Source organism: Tamandua tetradactyla, chromosome 3 (assembly GCF_023851605.1).
Source record: "Tamandua tetradactyla isolate mTamTet1 chromosome 3, mTamTet1.pri, whole genome shotgun sequence".
Taxonomy (NCBI): Eukaryota; Metazoa; Chordata; class Mammalia; order Pilosa; family Myrmecophagidae; genus Tamandua; species Tamandua tetradactyla.
The window spans coordinates 7,944,490-7,967,175 of record NC_135329.1 but is presented as its reverse complement, the minus strand read 5'-3'; the positions used below and the strand labels follow the sequence as shown (position 1 = coordinate 7,967,175).

Below are 22,686 nucleotides of genomic sequence, written 5' to 3'. Positions count from 1 at the left end.
AACAGGTAGAGGAAAAGGTAGGGAAATTTCTTATAAATCTTACACTTGGAGGCGGTTTTATAGACCTTACACCCAAAGCAAGAGCACTGAAGAAATAAATAAATAAATGGGAACTCCTCAAAATTAAACACTTTTGCGCATCAAAGAGCTTCATCAAGAAAGTAAAAAGACAGCCTACAAAATGGGAGACAATATTTGGAAACGACATATCAGATAAAGATCTAGTATCCAGAATTTATAAAGCGATTGTTCAACTCAGGAACAGAAAGACAGCCAATCCAATTACAAAATGGGAAAAAGACTTGAACAGACACTTCTCAGAAGAGGAAATACAAATGGCCAAAAGGCACATGAAGAGATGCTCAATGTCCCTGGCCATTAGAGAAATGCAAATCAAAACCACAATGAGATATCATCTCACATCCACCAGAATGGCCATTATCAACAAAACAGAAAATGACAAGTGCTGGAGAGGATGTGAAGAAAGAGGCACACTTATTCACTGTTGGTGGGAATGTCAAATGGTGCAACCACTGTAGAAGGCAGTTTGGCGGTTCCTCAAAAAGCTGAATATAGAATTGCAATATGACTCGGCAATACCATTGCTAGGTATCTACTCAAAGGACATAAGAGCAAAGTCACAAATGGACATTTGCACACCAATGTTTATAGCAGCATTATTTACAATTGCAAGGAGATGGAAACAGCCAAAATGTCCATCAACAGACGAGTGGCCAAACAAACTGTGGTATATACATACGATGGAATATTATGCAGCTTTAAGACAGAATAAAGTTATGAAGTACGTAACAACATGGATGGACCTTGAGAACATTATGCTGAGTGAGACCAGCCAAAAACAAAAGGACAAATATTGTATGGTCTCACTGATATGAACTGACATTAGTGAATAAATTTGGAATATTTTGTTGGTAACAGAGACCATCAGGAGATAGAAATAGGGTAAGATATTGGGTAATTGGAGCTGCAGGGATACACACTGTGCAACAGGACTGAATACAAAAACTCAGAAATGGACAGCACAATACTACCTAAATGTAATACAATTATGTTAAAACACTGAATGAAGCTGCATGTGAGAATGATAGAGGGAGGAGGGCTGGGGGCATAAATGAAATCAGAAAGAAAGATAGATGTTTAAAGATTGAGATGGTATAATCTAGGAATGCCTAGAGTGTATAATAATAGTGACTAATGTACAAATTTTAAAAATGTTTTTGCATGAGGAAGAACAAAGGAATGTCATTACTGCAGGGTGCTGAAAATAGATGGTAATTAATATTTTACAATGTTGCCTTATATATGAGACTAAAGCAGAAAATGTTTATTTGGTATAAAATTTATATTTCGACTAGTGCATGTCCTAATATAACTTATGTAGATAGTTGGTTGAACAACATAAGTACATGGAACCTTGATTATGACATGAGATTTTGTTGGTTTGTCCAGAGTGATGCCCCGATGAATCCCACAGTGATTTGATCAGTGAGTGGAAAAGTATTTGCAAAGTCCCCTTCGGGGAATGGTGAGAACGGGGGAAAATTCAACCCCCCCCCCCCAGTTGAATTCTTGATATTCTCACAAGCAGTGTGGACAATCAAAGCTATAGGCTGAGCCCCCAGTCTTGGGGTTTGTTCATATGAAACTTAACCCCACAAAGGATAGGTCAAGCTTATTTAAAATTTAGGCCTAAGAGTTAGCCCCAAGAGAGTCTCTTTTGTTGCTCAGATGTGGCCTCTCTCTCCAGCCAACACAACAAGCAGACTCACCACCCTCCCTGTCTATGTGGGACATGACTCCCAGGGGTGTGGACTTTCCTGGCAATGTGGGACAGAAACCCTAGAATAAGCTGAGAGTCAGCATCAAGGTATTGAGAAAAATTCTAGAATGAGCTGAGACCCAGCATCAAGGGATTGAGAAAACCTTCTCGACCAAAAGGGGGAAGAGGGAAATGAGACAAAGTGTCAATGGCTGAGAGATCCCAAACAGAGTCCAGAGGTTATCCTGGAGGTTATTCTTATGCATTAAGTAGATATCACCTTGTTATTCAAGATGTAATGGAGAGGCTGGAGGGAACTGCCTGAAAATGTAGAGCTGTGTTCCAGTAGCCATGTTTCTCGATGATGATTGAATAATGATATAGTTTTCACAATGTGACTGTGTGATTGTGAAATCCTGGTGTCTGATGCTCCTTTTATCTACCTTGCCAACAGATAAGTAGAACATGTGGAATAAAAATAAATAATAAGGGTAACAAATGTTAAAATAAATTTAGTTTGAAATGCTAGTGATCAATGAAAGGGAGGGATAACGGGTATAGTAGGTATAATCTTTTTTTTTCTGTTTTCCTTTTCTGTTGTCTTTTTATTTCTTTTTCTGAATTGATGCAAATGTTGTAAGAAATGATGAATATGCAACTAAGTGATGATATTGTGAATTACTGATTATATATGTTAACGTTTTATTTCATTTGTCAAATTTCTTTAATTAATAAATAAAATATATGAATGAAAAGCTAAACAAATACTAGGGGGAACATAAGTTAAAATAAATTGAATAGATTGAAATATCAGTGGTCAATGAGAGGGAGGAGTAAGGGGCCTGGTATATAGGAGCTTTCTCTTTTTTCTTTCTTTTGTTGGAGAGATGCAGATGTTAAAAAAAAATGATCATGGTGACGAATACACAACTATGTGATGATGTTGTGAGCCACTGATTGCACACCATGTACAAAAGTTTGTATGTCAGAATGTTTGTATGTTTGTTTGTTAAGGTTTACAATAGAAATATTAAAAAAAAATTGAACATATACCACACAAAATAAGATATACAAATAAGCCATTAAGCATATGGGATGTTCAACATCATTAATCAGCAGAGAAATGCAAATTAAGCCACAGTGACATACCTCTATACACTTTCTAGAATGGCTAAAATTAAAAAGACAGATAAAATAAAATTTTGTAAAGATATGTGGAAGTCTCACACATTGCTATTAGCAATATAAATGACAATTACACTGGAAAAAAATTTAGCAGTTTCTTATAAAGTTCAATATATACTTACTATATGATCTAGTAATTCCATTCCTAGGTAATCAAGAGAAACGAAAACATATTCCAAAAAGACCTGTACAGGAAATGTTCACAGTATTTCACATGTCACAGTGAAACCCTGAAAATTACCCAAATATCCCACAACTGGTAAGTGGATAAATAAACCATGGTATTTCCATTCAATGGCACACTACTCATCAATTAAAACAAAACAAAACAAAAAAACATTAGGATGGCTTAATCTCAAAAGTATTAGACGAAGCAAAAACAACCAGACACAAGAGTATGTACTATATGGCTTCATTTGAAATTCTGGAACAAACAAAACTAATTTATAGTAACAGAAAGGAGAAATAAAACTAGTTTATATAACAGGAAGCATATAAATGATATTAATAATTTCCTAGAGCAAAAGAGGGAGGAATGACTACAAGGGCAAGAAGAAACTTAGAAGGTGATAAGATGTTCTATATGTTGATAATGGTAGTTGTCAAAACTAATTAACTTTACACCTAAAATCTGACAATTTTACTATATGTAAATTATATCTCAATAAAGTTGATTAAAAAAAATGACACCAAATCCACTGAACTGGGACAGAACAGTCTTTCCAATAAATGGGCCTGGGAGAACTGGATAGGAATAGCCAAAAGAATGAAAGAGGACCCCACCTCACATACGATATGAAAATTAAGTCATAGTGAACCAAAGACCTAAATATAAGAGTCAGTACCATGAAACTTCTAGAAGAAAATACAGGGAAACAGCTTTAAGACCTAGTAATTGGCAGTAGCTTCTTTGACCTTACAAGTCAAAGTACAAGCAATGAAAAAAAAAAAAAAAAGATAAATGAGAATTCCTAAAAAATCAAATGCTTCTGTGCCTCAAGGACTTTGTCAAAAAGGTCAAGAGGCAGCCAATATATATAAAGAAATCATACAACTCAACAACAAATTTATAAAATGGGCAAGAACTATGCATAGACATTTTTCCAAAGAGGAAAGACAACTGGTTAAAAGGCACATGAAAATATATCCATCTTCATTAGCTATAAGGGAAACACAAATCAAAACCACAATATCATCTCATATCTACAAGAATGGGAGCCATTAAACAAATGGAAAATCTCAAATGTTAGAGAGTATATGGAGAAATAGGAACACTTATTCACCACTACTGGGAATGTAGAATGCCACAGCCACTGTGGTAGACAGTATTCTCAGAAAACTAATTACTGAGCTGCCCTAACCAGAAGAGCTGAAAGCATTGTCACAAATAGACATTTGCACACTGATGTTCATAGCAGCATTATTCACAATTGCAAAAGACGGAAACATCCCAAGTGTCCACCACCAGAGGAGTAGATAAGAAAATGTGGTATATACATACCATGGAATACCATGCAGCAGTAAGAAGAAATAAGTCCTGTAGCATATGACAACATGGATGAACCTCAAGGACATAATGCTGAGCGAAATAAGGACATAATGCAGACACGAAAGGATAGATATTGTATGATTTCACTAATATGAACCCCCTGGAAAGTGTAAACCCAGAGTCTTAAAATGTAGAATACAGTGGAGCTAGAGAAGGGGGAATGGTTACCTAATGTGTACAGACTAATTAACGAGATTGAACTTAAATATATGGGAATGGACAGAACTATTGGTAGTTCATTTGTGGGTTTATAAGCAATAGTGCAGTACTGAAAGTGAGTATGATGAGAGCCATGTACCTCACTGGTTAGCACTGTGAACATAAATAAGTTCTTGCATAAGCTATTTCAAAAGCAAGACACTCATACAAAGAGTTTAACAGAAGGGTATAACGGAAAAAGTACTTATTGCATGGTATGGTCTATACTTAACAGGAATACATTACTATTACTGCAATAATACTAGGGGTAAATAGTTGGTGATGATAGTGGGGGGGGACAAGAGTTGAAGGGAATTTTGGATTTTCACTTTGGTGTGGGTGTGTCTGTTATTTTTCTCTTTGGAGCAATGAAAATTGTCTAAAATTGAGAGTAACGATGATTGTCCAACTAAGTGAGGATACTGTGTGTGCTGGTTTGAATTAGTGGATCCCAGAAAAGCCATGTCATTTAATCCTTATTCAGCATTGCTGGGTGGTTGTTCTTCAGTTATTAATGGAGCTGTCACCCACACAATTGTGGGTGGTAACTTCTGATAAGATGATTTAAATGGAGGTGTGTCTCCACCCATTCGAAGTAGGGTTGCTTAGTGGAGCCCCTTAACAGGGAACCATTTTTGAAAGAGCTACGGAGACCATGCAGCAAGAGACCTTTGGAGATGCAGAAGGAAAACGCTTCAGGGGAAGTTTCAAGAACCAAGAAGCCTGGAGAGAAAGCTAGCAGACACTGCCTTGTTCATGCCTTTCCAGTTGAAAGAGAAATTCTGAACATCATCAGCCTTCTTGAAACAAGGTATCTTTCCCCGGATGCCTTAGATTGGACATTTCTATAGCCTTACTTTAGTTGGGACATTTTCACAGTGTTAGAACTGTGGACTTGCAACTTAATATATTAATTCCCCCTTTTAAAAGCTGTTCTGTTTCTGGTATATTGCATTCTGGCAGCTAGCAAACCAGAACACTATGAAACTTTATTTTGGATAAAAGATATGCTTTATGAATATATCTCAACAAAATTTACAGAATCAAAATAAATAAACAGAGAGATTCAAGTGCAAGAGAAAATGTGGAGAGAAAGGTATGCCTAATTAATGTTGGTAGGGTAGCAGAATGGGGTAGGATCTTTGGAGGATAACATTGTGGATCACAGGAGGCTATATATAGGAGCACCATATGAAAAGGCAATCCCATTACTAGGAATTTTAATTTGAAAGAAATGAAAACAAGGACCCAAATAGACACTTTCACACTCATGTTTATGGCAACATTATTCACGTTACCCAATGGACAAAGGGTACATTGATTGAGAAGCAGAAGGGCAAACTATGGTATATATACATATATGATGGAATATTGTGCGGCTATAGAAAAGAACGATGTCATGAGGCATGCAACAAGGTGGATCAACCATGAGGACATTATGTTGAGTAAAATAAGACAGAGGCAGAGGGACAAATATTGTCTGGTCTCTTTCAGAAAATACTTATAGGAAAACTGGGGCCTAGATTGTAAGCTCTTAAAGCAATCACATTTATTCTTGAGCTTTAAGTGTCATTTCTAAATTCTGAGATTCTGTGCTGTCTGTGTATAATCTGGTATTTTCCTGGAACTTTGGGTACCTGTGTGACACCTAAGACTCAGAGTTGGAGTTCCGAGGCTCTGAAAGTCAGCATTTCTAAATACAGCAACTGTTGAAGACACTGAAAAAGAGATCAGCCTTCAATTAGATATAAGAACAAAGCTGATCCAGTTGGGACGGGTAAATCAGAATACAGGGCAAAGGATGATATTGTCTGTATTTTAGAACTTGGTCTACACATATGAGACCAGAGGAAGAGAGGTTTATTTTGTCCAAAACCTAAATTTTCTGTAGCACACAACTTAACCTGCCTGGCCAGATCAGTTAAACAACCTAAACACAAGGAGCCTAGAATTGAGAATGAGGTCTTGCAATTTGGTGTAGCTTAATGTAATACCCAGATACATTCCAAGTATGTAGAAAAGATAATTTAAACGTATTGGCAAAGTCTCTTGAGGGACTGGAGAAAAATAGGGAACTATTAATCATTCCCACCCAGGAAATCCCTGATACTCTCGCAAACTAATAATAGAGACTCACAAATTAACACGCCAAGCCCTTGATCCTGAGGCTTGCTCTTATGAAACCTATTTTTCTAACAGGGAAGCTAAGACTACCTATAATTATGCCTAATAATTACTTCCAGAGAACTCTTCTGCTGCTCAGATGTGGCCTCTCTCTCTCTAAGCCCAACTCTGCAAGTAAAATCATTACCCTCCCCAATACATGGGATATGACATCCAGGGATGTAAGTGTCCCTGGCAACTCGGGACATAACTGCCAGGGATGAACCTGGCCCTGGCACCATGGGATTACCAATGCCTACCTGATCAAAAGGGGGAAAAGAAATGTAACAAAATAAGGTATCAGTGGCTAAGAGATTTCAAATAGTTGAAAGGTTATTCTAGAATTACTTGTATGTAAGCTTCAGCTAAATATTGCTAAATGACACAGTATGCCTAGCCCTAACCAACAATATTCCTGTAAACTCCTGTAAAGAATACCTAGGGTCTATCTGAGACCACAGAAGTTTCACTCACCAAGTATATTTCTCAGAAATTTATAACCTTGAAATAGTTTCTAGGCCAGATAAGCCCTGAAACCCAGAGTTACCATTATCTCCGAGAGCATCAACCAATCACATTCTCCTATCCCCTAATGTCAAGACCCCTTTTCAACATGAAGAAGTTATAATGGTTATTGTCCAAATATTCCTAAAGATCTGGAGAAGGATCAAAGCAGAAGGAAGAGCTGTAACTGAGAAGAAAGGATTTAACAAATGAGTATGACTACTGAATCATTATATTGATATTTCTTTTTAGTCTCCAGTGCCTTAGACCAGCTAGAATAAAATACCTGAAACTGTGGACCTATAACCTATGCCATATTTTGAAATTTGTTCTAAAACTACTTGTTAAAATGTACTTTGAAATTTATTGCTTTTTTTTGTATATCTATTTCACAATTTAAAATGTTACAAGAATAAAATGAGAGACCTAAACCAGATTGTACTAAGGTTCCTTTTTGTTCTTATATTTCATAGTTCTACAAGTCCAAGGTGAGTAACAGAAATGACTACTACACAGGACTGAAATGAGGGAGAAAGTGTCAAAGTAGACAGTAAACTCCGTATTTCCTAGTCCTATCAGCTTTAAGAAAAGCAAGAACATATCTGGAGCCTGAAAAAAATCAGGTTTATTGGTCCATTGCAATGAGGTGGCTGCACTTGAGAGGAACTGTGTGGCAACTCACCAAACAAAGGGAAAAAAAAAAGAATTATTAAAGAATTCTGGGGTGGGTAGGGTTTAGATGATATTTAAATAAAGTAGTGTTTTGATAGGTTCGAAACAAAACAGGGCTATGTATAAAGGAATCAACATTCACTTTGGACTGTTACCTTGCAAACAATAAAGTTAAGACAAATTCAGCATGTTGTATCCAGCAGCACCTTTCTCTGAAGCTCTGCACTTGAGTTATAAATCAAGGATATGTCTCTGTCAAACAGTAACTTAGATCCTTCAAGCAACAGAGGACATTCATTCTTATGGTGTAAGTACGAGTGCCCAAGTTTCTGATATTTATGATTTTAGAGAATAAAGTTTCTCAGAGAGTAACAGAGCAGTAGTTAGTCAAAGAAGGACAGCTGCAGTATATCCTTCGGAGACATATTGTTTTGTTTCAAATTTGCAGGTAACTCTGTCATGGTTATTTCAGTTTGATGGATAGTTAGGCAGATTTTTACTTTCTCAGACTGAACTAATTTTTACTATACCAGAGTCATCCTCATTAGAAACAGTATGTACAGGACTACTAGTTATCCTACTGTGTCAATGAACACTTTAAAGTTAATCTAGCCCTACAAACTGCATATGGTAAAATATAATGGCCCAAACAATACACACACACACGCACACATATAGACAGACATTAGTATACTGCAGTAACTACAGTCAAGTCCTCGTGCTATGATGAATGACAGAAAGAAACATACAGTGTACATAATAAATCTTGAAGGTCTTTTCATGGTGTAGGAATGCTTTAGTCTCTAAAATAATTAATGCCAAATACAAACCATAATTTAAAATCTTAGCTAATAACTTCCTGTGCTGGTTTGAAAGGATGTATGTACCCTAGAAAAACCATGTTTAATCCTAACCCCATTTTGTAAAGGCAACCGTTTCTTCTAATCCCTATTCAGTGCTGTATGTTTGAAACTGTAATTAGATCATCCCCCTGAAGATGTGACTTAGGGAGTCACATCTTGATGTGATCTTCAGTGATCAAGAGTGGTTGTTAAAATGGATTAGGTAGAAACATGTCTCCACCCTTCGGGTGGGTCTTGATTAATTTACTGGAACCCTATAAAAGAGGAAACATTTTGGAGAGAGGGAGATTCAGAGAGAACAGAGGAGAATGACACACCTATAAGAAGCAGAGTCCATCAGCCAGCGACCTTTGGAGATGAAGAAGGAAAATGCCTCCCGGGGAGCTTCATGAAACAGGAAGCCAGGAGAAGAAGCTAGCAGATGATGCCATATTTGCCACATACCTTTACAGATGAGAGAGAGAAGCCCTGACGCTGTTCCCCATGTGCCTCCTTATTTGAGAGAGAGACCGTGGACTTCATCGGCCTTCTTGAACCAAGGTATCTTTCCCTGGATGCTTAGACTGGACATTTCTATAGACTTGTTTTAATTGGGACATTTTCTTGGCCTTAAACCAGCAACTTATTCAATTCCCCCTTTTAAAAGCCATTCTGTTTCTGGTATATTGCATGCTGGCAGCTCGCAAACTAGAACACTTTCTAACCAAGTAAATATTTCATATTTGCTCCCACTAAAAATGTGAAATCAGTATCATTAGTGATTGCCTTTGGCTTTTATTTTCCTTATCAATGATTAAGAAACATTAAACAATGAAGTTTTTTTTTTACCCTGTTTTAAGGCAAAATGTTTATGACATTAGCATTCTTCTATGAGTAGCTGAAAGAATCTTTGTCAAATCTTTTTAGCTTAATCATATAAATAACGATTTCTAAAAATTGTTCAGAAATACATAATTATCTGCTTAGGCTTATTCAAAAGTATGCACACTAGAAGTGGATACAGAATTACAGAAAATGTTATTTGAAAAATTAATAAAGTTGAAAGGCTAAATGAGAGCCATCATTTCCATGGAAATGAAAAACAGGTAAATGTTAAATATTTTTGGCTTTGTAACTTAAAAAGTATTACAAGTAAAGGCTATTCTACAGAGCCCACCTTTTATATAGTACCCTCTATCTCTGCCTGCCAAACTCTGGTGGGAATATAAAGACAATAAATCATATATTGAACATTTATTTGATGAGGAAAGAAGTTGATAACATTCTTCATACCTTACAACAACTAACAGACACACAAAAATATAGTTTGTTTTTTTGAAAACTATAGGCAATTAACCATAAGAACAAAAATGAGCAAACATGAGAGTTGAGGGTAAGTGCTACCAATTTCAGGCATGTGTACTTCCATGCACTCTCTCTCAACTTTGAGAGTTAAGGAATGGAAGCAGTAACTACAATAGTCAGTTAATACACTTTCAAGCCATTCAACTAAAGACATAACTCACAACAGAAGTATATCCTCTCAAGGTCAAGACCCTTTTATCCTCAGAAGTGTTCAACTAAAAAAATCTTTTGGGAGCTGAAAAATAATCTCATGAGGAGCCTGCTGCTCTCCTTGGAGATCTGCCTTTGGGGGAGCGAGGGGTAACAGAGTAGGTGTGGTGGTGGCGGGAAGAATGGCAGGGAATGTGCTAAATAAATGCTCTTCCTGGCCTATAACTCATTCAGCACGTGAACCACGCACATCTAAAACATGCTGCAGCTTGAAGGTTCTCAGTTCACTTGTCCATTTTGATCCTATATTGTCTTACTAATGGTTAAACTAAACACACACTGGTGGAGCCAATCAGCCATAACCAGCCTTTTGTAATAATGCCAGCTGCCTAATGTCACCATTACAGCTATCTATTTCTTTAAAGCATGCATGTATACTTGAAAAAAACTTTCTTTCAAATCAGTTTAATTAAATTCTTGTAAAACTAGGCAAATTAAATCTCTTTATTTTATAGTACCATTAAAAAACATTAATCAAAGCTGAGAAGTGAAGTATAATAACAAAATTTATGATACCCATGAATCTATCTCCCTAATACAAGAAAGTACTCAGCTATTTAAATAAATCAACTGTTGCTCAAATAACTCAAACCTTCCCTGTCGACCTTTTTAATAAGAACTACAAATTCAAAGCAAATTTGTATGGTAAGAATTTCACTGTCTGTCTCTTTCCACCAATTCCACCCTCATTCTCAGATTCTAATACCAATGAGCAGGATAACAGTTGGAAGTTGGGGTTAGAAGAGAATGAAATCAACATTAGAAATAGATAATCCACAGATGATCATTCAAAACCAAACAATCATACATTTACTGCATAAAATAATTTCAATATCTAAAATAAAGAATTATGCCACAGTTAAAAACTTATTCAAGTCCCCTCAAGTATTTTAGAAACTCATTTAGGAATATGGTAAAGTTAAATGTACATACTCAAACAAATAAAAAAATAAATAAACATATTGAGATTTGATCTTTAGTGTTGTAAGGGACCAGAAGTATCAAAGTAATAGAACTGTATGGGCCAAAATAATGGAATTCTATTTTGAGGGCATAAGAATATGATTGTGTTGGTTTGAAATGATGTATGTAACCTAGAAAAGCCATGTTTTAATCCTAATCCCATTTTGTAAAGGCACCTGTTTCTTCTAATCCCAATGCAATATTGTATGTTTGAAACTGTAATTAGATCATCTCCGCGGTGATGTGATTTAATCAAGAGTGGTTGTTAAACTGGATTAAGTGGAGGTGTGTCTTCACCAATTTGGGTGGGTGTTGATTAGTTTCTGGAATCCTTTAAAAGAGGACACATTTTAGAGAGAGTCCCTTTTTTAGAGCCACAAGAAAGCCAGCAGGGGCTGCCATGTTCACCATGTGCCCTTCCAGCTGAGAGAGAAACATTGAACTTCATTGGCCTTCTTGAGCCAAGCTTATCTTTTCCTGAATGCCTTAAATTGGACATTTCTACAAACTTGTTTTAATTGCGACATTTCCTCAGCCTTAGAATTATAAACCTGCAACTTACTAAATTCCCCATTTTAAAAGCCATTGTGTTTCTGGTATACTGCATTCCAGCAGCTAGCAAACTAGAACAATGACCAAGACAGGTAAACTTCCAGTTCATTTCAGGGTCATCCTAATAGGAGGGGAAGGAGCATGAATAAAATCACAGTACAAGTCTACATACAATCTTCACTGCCCACATTTACAGAAAAACATGCATTTTTAAAAGTCCAGCTTAAAACCTGAGTTTTCTAATTTGATTCATTTATTTTTGTCAAAAACTTCATTGATACCCATTGACAAATGCAAATAAAGACATTCTCCAGGAAGCACATTATTGTGAATATAATCAACAGTGCTGAATTGTATGTTAATATGGTTGAAGGGAAATTTAGAGTCAAATATATCACAGGAAGGAAAGCCAGAGGTTTAAACACAGGACTGTATGACACAATAAGTCTTGTGGTGGACAATGACTGTGATTAAAAGTACAAATATAAACACTTTCCTCCATGAACTAGAGCAAATGTACGAAACTATTACAAGGAGTTAATAATAGAGTGATAGAAGGGGAAAACGTACCTGTCACAAACTATGGGCTACAGTCAACAGTAATATCTTAATATTCCTTCATTCAATGGTAACAAATAGAACAGACCTATGCTAGGGATCAATGATGAGGGTGGGGAGGATGGTAAGGAGTATGGGATGTTTTGGGTTTTCTTTTTTTTTTTTTCCTGGAGTAATGAAAAAGTTCTAAAATTGATTATGGTGATGAATGCCCATCTATATGATGTTACTATGAGTCACTGATTGTATACCTTGGATGACTGTATGGTGTGTGAATATAGCTCAATAAAATTGCACTAAAAAAGGAAAAGAAAAAACCTACATTCTCTAAGCATTTCAGGTGACTAGTTGGTCATATGGCATCAATATGTCTTCAATGCTAACACTAATGAATATCCCTTTCAAGGCAATGGCCAGCTAGAGATGAACTCTAAACAAGTGAGAGTCAAGTCACTTTCTAGCATTCTTAGCAAAATAACTACTATGAAAACAACAAATAGATTACAGGTTGGAAACTCAGATGTATATAATTTTTAATGTAAGAAGGACCCTAGCAATTACCAGTGCTTTTCAAACTTTTCTGATATGATCTAAAACCACATCTAAAAATACTGGTGGTATACATAAGATTCTCAAACATATGAACAGGGAATCTTTTCAATTTGTAGTCCAAACATCACAGGAAAATAAATTTGGTCTTAATCTAATCCTGACTTAGGTACTATGGTACATGATAATAAAAAAGCAATTACTTTTTATAAGATGTGTTTTACCTGAAATGACTGAAAATAAAAAGCTATCACTGTTTCGTCAAAAAAAATTCTGCCTTTGCATACCCTAAGTTTTGTCCAGAAATTTAAAACTCTTGGATACTTACATTTATATATACAGTATATATACACACACACATATATAATATTCCTTTCAATAACACTCATATTATCTCCATGAATGTATAATCTAGATTTCTGAGTTCCCAACAAGTGCTAATGGACTTTCTCCTGAAAACAATCTTTATAGGCTTTGTCCTACCAGATAAGGTTCACAGTAATAAATACATTAATCTCTAAAATCCCATATCATAGTTACTTTAGAAAGGAAAATAGACAGAAACAATCAGACAAGCCAAAATGAGGACCACTCTACAAAACAACTGGCCTATTCTATTCCAAAACATCAGTAAAATGAAAGGCAATATCATGAAAGACAAAGGAATGCTGATGAACTATTTCGGATTAAAGGAGACAAAATAAATGAGACCATGTGTGATCCTGAAGTAGAAAACTGGTGAGGTTTTAATAAGAACTATATGTTACATCATAATAATAATGAAAATGCTAACATTCCTGAATGTGATTATTACATTGTGGTTAAGTAGTAGATACATACAGAATATTTAGGGATGAAGGATCTTGATGTCTGCAATTTACTCTCAAATAGTTCATCAAGATGATGATGGTGATGGTGGCAGCAACAGCAGTGGCGGAGGAGGAGGAGGAAGAGAAGTAAATACAAAGAGAGATAAAGCCAATGTGACAAAATGTTTGCAAATGATGAAACAGGGTAATGGCCATACAGATGTTCATTCTTCCAATCTTGCAACTTTTCTGTAGGTTTGAAATTATTTCTACTAAATATTAAGGGGGAATATAAAAGTCAAAAAACCATTATGATGTGAAGGAAATGTGACTTACTCAGAGCTACTCAAGGAATAATGATTGAAGAAAAAGATGTACAAGTCAGTGTTCAATCACTACATTATTCTGTTTTCTCTTTATTTCTCATAATGTCAAAGTACTAATACTCTCCTCCTAAACACTCTTAATAAGAGAGCGTTCTCCTACTTAATTAAAACTTGTCTTTATTATAGCACATCCTATTCTATAAAACTTTTTAAAATAATCAGAATGTCCATTTATGCATTTGTCTCAATTAGAAACAACAGTCTGATTTCAAACAATAGAAACCTAAGTTATCAAATAAAATGTATCAGTGGTTAATAAAAGCCAGAAAGCTGAAGTTGTTTTTGTTCTAGAAACCAATGAGATTTTAAAGAGATGGCTAATAGGTGGAAGGACTACACAAATATCTTCTCAAATTCTTTTGTATCTCCAGTCCTTACTTTAAGGCTCTCTGCCAACTGACAGCCTTGCCTGCAGCTCCCAAACTCATTGTTTATTCCAAACACTGCGTTGCTTGTCAGCCAACTAAATTTAACTGTCTTCAACTTCTATGAACGTTAAAATCCCATCTTCCAAACTGACGACTATTAATCCAGAGGACCACTTCTTTGAAAGTGGGTGGATGTGATACTGCAGCTTGCCAAGAGGGAGAAGGGGGTTTCCTGGGGTGCTGGTACTGTTCTACTTCTCCTGGGTAGTGTTTGCATAATACGTTCAGTACATGATAACTCAGAGTTATTCAATTATGATTTGTGAATTTTACATATGTATATAATTTGATTTAAAAGTTTATCAATTTAAAAAAATTCTCTTAAAAGCCTTCTTTCTTAGATGATAAAGACTGAGATGGTACAATCTAGGAATGCCTAGAGTATATAATGATATTGACTAAATGTACAAATTTTAAATTGTTTTTGCATGAGGAAGAACAAAGGAATGTCAGTACTGCTGGGTGTTGAAAACAGATGGTAATTAATATTTTACAATTTCACCTTCTGTGTGAGACTAAAGCAAAAAATGTTTATTTGCTACAAAATTTATATTTTGACTAGTGCAGTTCCTAATATAACTTACGTGGACAGCTTAATTGAACACCGTAAGTACATGGAACTTGAGTATGGCATGAAATTCTGTAGGTTTGTCCAGAGTGATGCCTCAATAAATCCCAGAAGGATTTGAACAATGAATAATAAAGTACTTGCAAAGTCCCCTTGGGGGAACCGTGAGAGAGGGGGAAAACTCAACTTCCCCATGTGGAGAATTCCTGATATTCTCACAAGCAGTGGGAACAACCAAAGCAACAGGCCAAGCCCTCAATCTTGAAGTCTGTTCATATGAAACTTAACCCCACAAAGGACAGGTCAAGCCAACTTAAAATTAGGCCTAAGAGTCATCCCCAAGAGAATCTCTTTTGTTGCTCAGATGTGGCCTCTCTCTCCAGACAACACAACAAGCAAACTCACTGCCTTCCCCTGTCTATGTGGGACATGACTCCTAGGGGTGTGGACCTTCCTAGCAACGTGGGACAGAAATCCTAGAATGAGCTGAGACTCAGCATCAAGAGATTGAGAAAACCTTCTAGACCAAAAGGGGGAAGAGTGAAATGAGACAAAATAAAGTGTCAATGGCTGAAGATTCCAAAGAGAGTTGAGAGTTTATCCTGGAGGTTATTCTTATGCATTAAATAGATATCACCTTTTTACTTAAGGCGTAACAGAGAGGCTGGAGGAAACTACCTAAAAATGTATAGCTGTGTTCCAGCAGCCAAGTTTCTTGAAGATGATTGTACAATCATATAGCTTTCACAATGTGACTGCCTGATTGTGAAAACCTTGTGTCTGATACTCCCTTTAGCTACCTCATCAACAGACAAGTAAAACATACGGAATAAAAATAAATAATAGGGGGAACAAATGTCAAATTTAAATTGAAATGTTAGTGATCAAGAAAGGGAGGGGTAAGGGGTATGGTATGTATGAACTTTTTTCTGTTGTCTTTTTATTTCTTTTCCTGAATTAATGCAAATGTTCTAAGAAATGATCATGATGATGAATATGCAAGCATGTGATGATATCGTGAATTACTGATTATATATGTAGAATGGAATGATCATGTGTTAAGAATGTTTTTGTTTGTTATATATATTTTTTTATTTAAAAATTAAAAAAAAAAAGCCTTCTTACTAATTTCCCCAATTTCTGAATATTTTCAAAATCCCTACCTAACATCTTAGCTGGGCACAGGTAGATTTTTTATCTATAAAAAATCACTGTTTCTTAGTCCCTCAGTAACAGCAACAATGTAAAAATGTCCAAATTGGGTGATACATATATATATAAAAACATGTATTTTAGAAGCACGTGGACAAAATCCAGGGGAACTTCAGTGTAGTTTCAATGTCATCATTTTCAATAAGGACTTGAGGGTCTTAATGTAAGATAGATGATCTGAAGCCTACATCAGTTTCAATGTACATTAAACACATAAAAACATAACCTAGACCTTTTCTAATCATTTCCACTTAAGAATGTCAACGATTGTTTTATAAAAACCTTCAGGCTTCTATCAACTACATATTCCCTTAAAATAAATACAGTCAACAGGTAATCATTTCCCCTTCATACTTCTGCAGACAAAGTTATTTAAAAGCAGAACTACAGGTCCTACCTGGGAGACTTCTCTATTCATAATGAGTCCTCAAAACAGATATGGTCAAATCTTGTGCTCCAGAGGGTAGTCTCCAGAGAAATGGAGTAATGACGTTTTCCAGAGACAGCTCTTGCCTCTTCACTCTCACTTTATTTAAGGCCAATTATACAAACCACTAAAACAAATGAGAAGGAAAAAATATAAGCAAAAGGAAGGTTACATTGTTATTTTATTCTCTAGGAAATAATAAGGGTCAGAATTGCTAAGGAGAGAAAGAAACTACATTTATAAGGTCAAATGTAAAAATATTTCCAAAAGACAACAGAAGGTCTGATTTTACAGCTGAGGTCCTTTCTGGTGATTACATGGTCCTATTTGACAATACCACTTAAGTAATGCAAAATTTGTTTTTCGTTGCATCTGTATTTTATCCTTTTTTCTACTTAGAAATATCACTTTTTCATGTTCTCATTTTACATTTAATTCTTTAATTTCATGTAATACTCCTCACTATGTACTAAAGTTACTTTGATATTTCATTTTCAAATTTTTTTACTGAAAAAAGTTGACAAACTTTTATATTTCTGATACTTGCTAATAAAGTGGTCTCAGTAATTATGGACGACTATCTGACATTGAACTAACTTGCTCACATATAACAATTATAAACACTGGACAAAATATTTAAAAAACAACTATATGAATAAATTGTAAAGTGAACAAAATTAGGCAGAAAATGTAGGGTGTTTGATGATTGAAAAAAAAAAGAACTGTATTGGATGAGACGTCTGCTTATATGACTTTTCCCTAAGATACCTTCCTCTAAACTCTGGGAGATTAGACCTAAACCAGAAAACCAGTCTTATTGGCTTGAGGCATTAGAGAATGTGGTTGGGGGCTGAAGGAAAGTTAGATTAATGGTAAGCGAAAATCATGGTAAGAAGGGAGGCGTAGTGGGCAAAGCCCTCAAGTCCATACAAATGTCCCTCAAATACTTGGCTGATCCCTGAATAGGTCAACACAAAAAAACTACAAGGAGCCTAACAGAAGGCAACAGTTATAAGACTGAAAAACTGAGGATAAATTTTAGCAGCTGCCCACCACAGGGCAGCTACAATTTGGATTTTGAATCCTGCAAAGTTCAAAGGGTTTTTCACGGAAACCAGGGGTTGACCACATCTCAGGAATAAAAACTATATCCAGGATTAAGGATTTTCTCTAAGACTAAGGGCAAAACTGAAACACATCTGGCCTGACAGGGCATAAAAAACCAAGCCTCTACAAGTTCAAGGGGATCAACCAGTAATTTTTTACCTTTTAAATGGGAGATAACTATAGACTCACAACTTCACAAGAAGTAGAAAAAGTATTACAGAGATCCCATGTACTCATCACCCAGTACCCCCCAAAAGTGAATCTTACAATACATTATCCACGGCTTGCTATCAATATCAATATCAACTGGCCATCTAGTGCCAGGTTTTTTTTGTTTATTTGTTTTTTGTTTTACCAGCTTTATTGTAATATATTCACACATCAAACAATCCATCCAAAGAAGACAATCAGTGTCTCACAGTATTAGCATGATGATAGTGCCAGTTTTTGCATGCATTCATTTTTTGTATGTCTTAATTTATAATTCTATATTTTCTTTCTTTCTTTTTTTTTTTTTTTTAACATGGGCAGGCACCAGAAATCGAACCTGGGTCTCCGACATGGCAGGCAAGAACTCTGCCTGCTAAACCACCACGGCCCGCCCCATAATTCTTTGATATTCTGCTTCATATAGATTCATCTAACCACACCATACTGAGATACAGAATTGTTCTGTTACCACAAAGAAAATCCCACTTTTGTCCCTTTATAGTCATACTTTCCTCCCCTTTCCCAAACACCTGGAAACAATTTATTTGTTCTTTACATCTATAATTTTATTGCTTGGAGGATGTCATATAAGTGGAGTAATATAGTATGGACTTTCGTACAATTATTATTTTTTTTACACAGTATAACGTCCTTGAAATCCATCCAATTTGTTGTACATAGCAATAGTTCAACGTTTCATTGCTAAATAATATTACACGATATGGAGGTACCCCAGTTAGTTTTTCCATTCATGCACTGAAGTACATTCTTCCCTACCCCCTGCCTCATTTGGGGCTATTAAAAATAAAGTTGCTATTAATATTTTTGTACAGGTTTTTACATGAACATAAATTCCCACTTCTTTTGGACAAAAATGCCCAGGAATGCAACAGCTAGGTTGTATGGTAAGTGTATAATTATCAGCCAGTAATTTAACTGTCTATTATAATAAAATCAACATTTTTTAGAGAAAGATAACAAGTCACAATTTCAAGAATCAATTAAAAATCATTCAGCATACAAAGAAGCTGATAAATGTAACTCAGGATCAAGAAAAAAGTGGTCAACAGAAATAAACTGCAGGATGTTGGAATTAACAAATGAGGTCTTTAAAGCAGTTATTATAAATATGTTCATGGACTTAAAGGAAAAGATGCTATAATCAGTGAACAGATGAGAAATACTGTTAGCAAATAGAAACCATAAAAAAAGAAATAAATAGAAATTCAAGAAACAATTCAACATCAAATTTCAAAAATTCACTGGTCAGGCAGAACAGATTTAAAAGGGCAAAAGAACAGGTTGGTGAATTTTAAGTCAAAACAATAAAATTATCCAATTTAAAGCACAGAGAGAAAAGATTTTTTTTTTAATGAAGACATTCTCAATAACTGCTGATAATATCAAGCATGTAACTTGATTCCCAGAAGGAAAGAAAAGACTGGAACAGAAAACGTTTTATGGGACATAATGGCTGGAAATTTCCAAAATCTGACTAAACACTATCAGATCTAAGTGTTTCAGCAAATCACTAAACTCAGGAAAAACACAGAGAAAACTGCGTTTAGGCAAATCACAGTTAAACAAATGAAAACCAAAGATAAAGAGAAAATTCTGAAACCACATGAGAAAAATGGTATATTACATATAGGAAATAACAACACAAATGATACTGATTAGAAATAATGGAGGATGGAAGACAATGGAATGATTTCTTCAGAGTGCCAAAAGAAAAAAAACACCAACAATTCTACTTGCAGCAAAATAGTCCTCAAAAACTGAAGGCAAAATAAAAAAACATTTAAGATTATCCAAAGTGAAGATAATCTGGTTCGCAACTGGACATATAAGAAATGCTAAAAGTAATGTTTCAGGTTAAAGCGAAATGACACCAAATAGAAACTCAGATAAAGAAAAAGGAATGGTAAAGGCCAGAAATAGTAAATATGAAGGTAAATGTGAAAGATTATATGTTTTTTCTTATCTTACTTTCTTTGAAAGACAAGTTAGTGTTTACAGAAAAAAACATAACATTGTACTGTGGAGTTAATTACATATGTGAGTGTTAATTATATTAAAATAACAGCATGAATGTTGGGGAGGGTATATAGCATTCTACTGTTGCAAGGTACTTACATTTTATATGAAGCAAATAAATATTAACTCTAAGTAGACTAAGGACAAATATTATTATTCCTAGAGCAACCACTTGAAAAACAGAAAATGGAATTTAAAGGCCATAAAATAATTTAAAAATGCAAACAGTTATAGTTAAATGAGGGAGAGATTAAAGTATTTCCAGACAAACAATCACTGTGAGAATTTGTTACTAAGAGAACAGCTCTGTTAAGAAATATTAAAGGAAGCACTATAGGCAGATAGGAAAAGACAGGAGAGAGAGATATGAAGAAGAGTGTAAACATGAAGACTATCATGAAAAATTAACTGAAAAAAAAATAGATACGACCTATAAAATCCAAAAGACAAAATGGTAGAAGAAAGTGTTACCTTTACAATAATAACATTAAATGTTAATGGATGAAACTCCCTGTTCTAGTTTGCTAGCTGCTGGAATGCAACACACCAGAGATGGATTAGCTTTCAATAAAATGGGATTTATTTAGTTAAGGTATAGTTCCTCAGAGGAAGAGGTTCTTTCTTATGTGAGAAGGCACAGGGTGATCTCTGTTGGCCTTGTCTCCAGGCCTGTGGGTTCCAACAACTTTCCCGGGGATGATTCCTTTCTGCATCTCCAAAGGCCTGGGCTGATCTGCAAGTGCTGAGATGAGGTATGTTGAGCTGCTTGGGCTGTGCTACATTGAGCTCTCTCATTTAAGCACCAACCAGTTAAATCAAACACCATTCATTGCAGCAGTCACACCTCTTAGCCGACTGCTGATGTAATCAGCAACAGATGAGGTTCAAAAAGCCATATGAAAATACATATTTTCCTGACTATGTATTCCTGAAAAAGGATGAAATAACAAAAAAGGAAAGAAAGAAATGTATAATGGCCAAATTTTCTGACAAAAACTAAGAAAAAATTTGACTGTTTCAGTTATAGGAAAGGTGACTGGTAACTAGAGGAAGAATTAAATTTAGTTTAACATACTTATATGGGTTTGCCGTGTGCCAGGTACTGTTTTAAGTAACTTAAAAATGTTTAATGTTTACTCTTATAACAACTCCTAAGTAGGTACAATGTCATCCCCCTTTTTAACAATGAGGAACTGAGACATGAGAAGGTAAAAAAATTACTAGCAGTGCAGTTGGGCTTCAGAATCCATGCTTTTGGGTATAATCTACACTGCCTCAGTTGTTAGAAGGGAACTTGGTTACCTGTAGCCAGATGTGGGAGCAGAAAGCTCACTTAATTCATTTCACTGGTCTGAGGGGTTCCATTCTATGAATGTATATTAGTGTTTACTGATCCATTCTGTTACTGATGGGCATTTGAGTTGTCCTCAGTTTCTGCTCTCATAAATATTGCTAGCTTGTTCGTTCTTCTTCATATTTCTGGGTGTACATTGTAAGAAGAGTTTCTCTGGAGTAGTGGTTCTCTTTATTGCTGGTCCACTGACAGAATTCTTGCCTCTTCCCAAGGGTGCCAGATGTATTTGCCAGCTGCATTCCCTTTGAGCTCTTGCTGTTACGTGGTACCACAGTTTTTATATCTTTACAGCATAATACAATTGCGTCCTCTAACAGAACCCATAAAAGTCCCCTGATTTTGGAAGACACCTGAAAAATTGTGCAAAGAAATGTGTTTTTTTCCCTCCTGGAAGAGACAGCAAGGTTTTTATAAAAGCATTTTGGAATAAGAACAATGAAATCAGCTGTTTAAAAATCAAAGATCACCAAAAAAAAGAGGTAGGTCAGCAAGGAAAAATAAGTAAAATCACCATTCTATTAAAAATCAAAACTTATTTTTAAAGTCTTGATGTTTTCCCATGTCTCCTTTACAGTGACAGTGTTAATAAGGCTAGCAACTATGATGGAGAATCAAATAAATGAACTTTATAAATATTTTAACATTACAATGTCATTAATATGAAAGGCTCTTTGTTTTTGATTTGAAAAACGTGACTTATGTCATCATTAATAGGAGGGTTGGTAGCATCCTTCATTCTTCATTCTTTTACAGTCTCTTAGGAAAACATATTTATTCACACAATTTTTAAGGTAACTTCCTTCTTAAGTTTTGTTTGTGGCAGATTAATCAGAACACAGAAGTTACTGTGGTATCATAACTCCCATGTTAGCAAAATAAAGACTCAACTTTTATTTGGCAGGGCTGATCCTGCAGGGTGAAGTGTGCAAATGATTTATGGGGTGCCCTTTCTTGGAGGGAAAATAATCAGAGAACCTGGGTTTGTGGATGACTAGGTGAAAATGCCATCTTTGCCTTAATCACTAATTAACAATTCTTATACGGATTTACCTGGGGAA

The 22,686-nt window shown here is 35.4% G+C and overlaps 1 protein-coding gene across 15 annotated transcripts in view; it reads right to left on the bottom strand.

The window, feature by feature from the left end:
• Positions 1-22,686, bottom strand: part of NCOA1 (nuclear receptor coactivator 1) — a 478,179-nt gene that overhangs the window by 129,386 nt on the left and 326,107 nt on the right. For 14 of the 15 annotated variants that reach the window (XM_077152272.1, XM_077152273.1, XM_077152274.1 and 11 more), the window contains one exon: positions 16,891-17,047. The exons of the other annotated variant lie outside the window; for it this stretch is intronic. The gene's annotated coding sequence lies outside the window, so the exon portion shown is untranslated. The remainder of the gene's footprint in view (positions 1-16,890; positions 17,048-22,686) is intronic. 15 annotated transcript variants of the gene reach the window in all.